The sequence below is a fragment of the Lissotriton vulgaris genome, unplaced genomic scaffold, assembly GCF_964263255.1.
Source record: "Lissotriton vulgaris unplaced genomic scaffold, aLisVul1.2 SCAFFOLD_1163, whole genome shotgun sequence".
NCBI classification, from domain to species: Eukaryota; Metazoa; Chordata; class Amphibia; order Caudata; family Salamandridae; genus Lissotriton; species Lissotriton vulgaris.
The window spans coordinates 607,680-612,206 of record NW_028242180.1 but is presented as its reverse complement, the minus strand read 5'-3'; positions in this window follow the sequence as shown (position 1 = coordinate 612,206).

The following is a 4,527-nucleotide window of genomic DNA, read 5'->3' as shown; positions in this document are numbered from 1 at the left end:
GAGCAAAAACGGCTGATTTTCGACAAAAGAGATAACACCCCCCCATTACGTCATGCTTCAGAAATGTGGAAAATGGTCCGTTTTCAAATGTTTTATTTTTGAACGTCAGTTCACATTTGTAGGTGGATCATCAGTGTTAGAGCTAAAATTAGCATGTTTAAAGTGATTTTCATGCTTCCAGGGGCTCGGGAAGTTAATTAAATACCATTTGGAGGCATTTAATGTTCGAGCAAAAACGGCTGATTTTCGACAAAAGAGATAACACCCCCCCATTACGTCATGCTTCAGAAATGTGGAAAATGGTCCGTTTTCAAATGTTTTATTTTTGAACGTCAGTTCACATTTGTAGGTGGATCATCAGTGTTAGAGCTAAAATTAGCATATTTAAAGTGATTTTCATGCTTCCAGGGGCCCAAAACACAAGATTTATGGAATGGTTAAAAGTGCATGAAAATGGCCAATTTACTCACTCTGAGTTCTCAAAAAGGGTTTCTTCACCCCGGGAAGTTAATTAAATACCATTTGGAGGCATTTAATGTTCGAGCAAAAATTGCTGATTTTCGACAAAAGAGATAACACCCCCCCATTACGTCATGCTTCAGAAATGTGGAAAATGGTCCGTTTTTAAATGTTTTATTTTTGAACGTCAGTTCACATTTGTAGGTGGATCATCAGTGTTAGAGCTAAAATTAGCATGTTTAAAGTGATTTTCATGCTTCCAGGGGCTCTGGAAGTTAATTAAATACCATTTGGAGGCATTTAATGTTCGAGCAAAAACGGCTGATTTTCGACAAAAGAGATAACACCCCCCCATTACGTCATGCTTCAGAAATGTGGAAAATGGTCCGTTTTCAAATGTTTTATTTTTGAACGTCAGTTCACATTTGTAGGTGGATCATCAGTGTTAGAGCTAAAATTAGCATGTTTAAAGTGATTTTCATGCTTCCAGGGGCCCAAAGCACATGATTTATGGAATGGTTAAAAGTGCATGAAAATGGCCAATTTACTCACTCTGAGTTCTCAAAAAGGGTTTCTTCACCCCGGGAAGTTAATTAAATACCATTTGGAGGCATTTAATGTTCGAGCAAAAACGGCTGATTTTCGACAAAAGAGATAACACCCCCCCATTACGTCATGCTTCAGAAATGTGGAAAATGGGAAGATAATTAAATACCATTTGGAGGCATTTAATGTTCGAGCAAAAACGGCTGATTTTCGACAAAAGAGATAACACCCCCCCATTACGTCATGCTTCAGAAAAGTGGAAAATGGTCAGTTTTCAAATGTTTTATTTTTGAACGTCAGTTCACATTTGTAGGTGGATCATCAGTGTTAGAGCTAAAATTAGCATGTTTAAAGTGATTTTCATGCTTCCAGGGGCCCAAAACACAAGATTTATGGAATGGTTAAAAGTGCATGAAAATGGCCAATTTACTCACTCTGAGTTCTCAAAAAGGGTTTCTTCACCCCGGGAAGTTAATTAAATACCATTTGGAGGCATTTAATGTTCGAGCAAAAACGGCTGATTTTCGACAAAAGAGATAACACCCCCCCATTACGTCATGCTTCAGAAATGTGGAAAATGGTCCGTTTTCAAATGTTTTATTTTTGAACGTCAGTTCACATTTGTAGGTGGATCATCAGTGTTAGAGCTAAAATTAGCATGTTTAAAGTGATTTTCATGCTTCCAGGGGCTCGGGAAGTTAATTAAATACCATTTGGAGGCATTTAATGTTCGAGCAAAAACGGCTGATTTTCGACAAAAGAGATAACACCCCCCCATTACGTCATGCTTCAGAAATGTGGAAAATGGTCCGTTTTCAAATGTTTTATTTTTGAACGTCAGTTCACATTTGTAGGTGGATCATCAGTGTTAGAGCTAAAATTAGCATATTTAAAGTGATTTTCATGCTTCCAGGGGCCCAAAACACAAGATTTATGGAATGGTTAAAAGTGCATGAAAATGGCCAATTTACTCACTCTGAGTTCTCAAAAAGGGTTTCTTCACCCCGGGAAGTTAATTAAATACCATTTGGAGGCATTTAATGTTCGAGCAAAAATTGCTGATTTTCGACAAAAGAGATAACACCCCCCCATTACGTCATGCTTCAGAAATGTGGAAAATGGTCCGTTTTTAAATGTTTTATTTTTGAACGTCAGTTCACATTTGTAGGTGGATCATCAGTGTTAGAGCTAAAATTAGCATGTTTAAAGTGATTTTCATGCTTCCAGGGGCTCTGGAAGTTAATTAAATACCATTTGGAGGCATTTAATGTTCGAGCAAAAACGGCTGATTTTCGACAAAAGAGATAACACCCCCCCATTACGTCATGCTTCAGAAATGTGGAAAATGGTCCGTTTTCAAATGTTTTATTTTTGAACGTCAGTTCACATTTGTAGGTGGATCATCAGTGTTAGAGCTAAAATTAGCATGTTTAAAGTGATTTTCATGCTTCCAGGGGCCCAAAGCACATGATTTATGGAATGGTTAAAAGTGCATGAAAATGGCCAATTTACTCACTCTGAGTTCTCAAAAAGGGTTTCTTCACCCCGGGAAGTTAATTAAATACCATTTGGAGGCATTTAATGTTCGAGCAAAAACGGCTGATTTTCGACAAAAGAGATAACACCCCCCCATTACGTCATGCTTCAGAAATGTGGAAAATGGGAAGATAATTAAATACCATTTGGAGGCATTTAATGTTCGAGCAAAAACGGCTGATTTTCGACAAAAGAGATAACACCCCCCCATTACGTCATGCTTCAGAAAAGTGGAAAATGGTCCGTTTTCAAATGTTTTATTTTTGAACGTCAGTTCACATTTGTAGGTGGATCATCAGTGTTAGAGCTAAAATTAGCATGTTTAAAGTGATTTTCATGCTTCCAGGGGCCCTAAACACAAGATTTATGGAATGGTTAAAAGTGCATGAAAATGGCCAATTTACTCACTCTGAGTTCTCAAAAAGGGTTTCTTCACCCCGGGAAGTTAATTAAATACCATTTGGAGGCATTTAATGTTCGAGCAAAAACGGCTGATTTTCGACAAAAGAGATAACACCCCCCCATTACGTCATGCTTCAGAAATGTGGAAAATGGTCCGTTTTCAAATGTTTTATTTTTGAACGTCAGTTCACATTTGTAGGTGGATCATCAGTGTTAGAGCTAAAATTAGCATGTTTAAAGTGATTTTCATGCTTCCAGGGGCTCGGGAAGTTAATTAAATACAATTTGGAGGCATTTAATGTTCAAGCAAAAACGGCTGATTTTCGACAAAAGAGATAACACCTCCCCATTACGTCATGCTTCAGAAATGTGGAAAATGGTCCGTTTTCAAATGTTTTATTTTTGAACGTCAGTTCACATTTGTAGGTGGATCATCAGTGTTAGAGCTAAAATTAGCATGTTTAAAGTGATTTTCATGCTTCCAGGGGCTCGGGAAGTTAATTAAATACCATTTGGAGGCATTTAATGTTCGAGCAAAAACGGCTGATTTTCGACAAAAGAGATAACACCCCCCCATTACGTCATGCTTCAGAAATGTGGAAAATGGTCCGTTTTCAAATGTTTTATTTTTGAACGTCAGTTCACATTTGTAGGTGGATCATCAGTGTTAGAGCTAAAATTAGCATGTTTAAAGTGATTTTCATGCTTCCAGGGGCCCAAAACACAAGATTTATGGAATGGTTAAAAGTGCATGAAAATGGCCAATTTACTCACTCTGAGTACTCAAAAAGGGTTTCTTCACCCCGGGAAGTTAATTAAATACCATTTGGAGGCATTTAATGTTCGAGCAAAAACGGCTGATTTTCGACAAAAGAGATAACACCCCCCCATTACGTCATGCTTCAGAAATGTGGAAAATGGTCCGTTTTCAAATGTTTTATTTTTGAACGTCAGTTCACATTTGTAGGTGGATCATCAGTGTTAGAGCTAAAATTAGCATGTTTAAAGTGTTTTTCATGCTTCCAGGGGCCCAAAACACAAGATTTATGGAATGGTTAAAAGTGCATGAAAATGGCCAATTTACTCACTCTGAGTTCTCAAAAAGGGTTTCTTCACCCCGGGAAGTTAATTAAATACCATTTGGAGGCATTTAATGTTCGAGCAAAAACGGCTGATTTTCGACAAAAGAGATAACACCCCCCCATTACGTCATGCTTCAGAAATGTGGAAAATGGTCCGTTTTCAAATGTTTTATTTTTGAACGTCAGTTCACATTTGTAGGTGGATCATCAGTGTTAGAGCTAAAATTAGCATGTTTAAAGTGATTTTCATGCTTCCAGGGGCCCAAAACACAAGATTTATGGAATGGTTAAAAGTGCATGAAAATGGCCAATTTACTCACTCTGAGTTCTCAAAAAGGGTTTCTTCACCCCGGGAAGTTAATTAAATACCATTTGGAGGCATTTAATGTTCGAGCAAAAATGGCTGATTTTCGACAAAAGAGATAACACCCCCCCATTACGTCATGCTTCAGAAATGTGGAAAATGGTCCGTTTTTAAATGTTTTATTTTTGAACGTCAGTT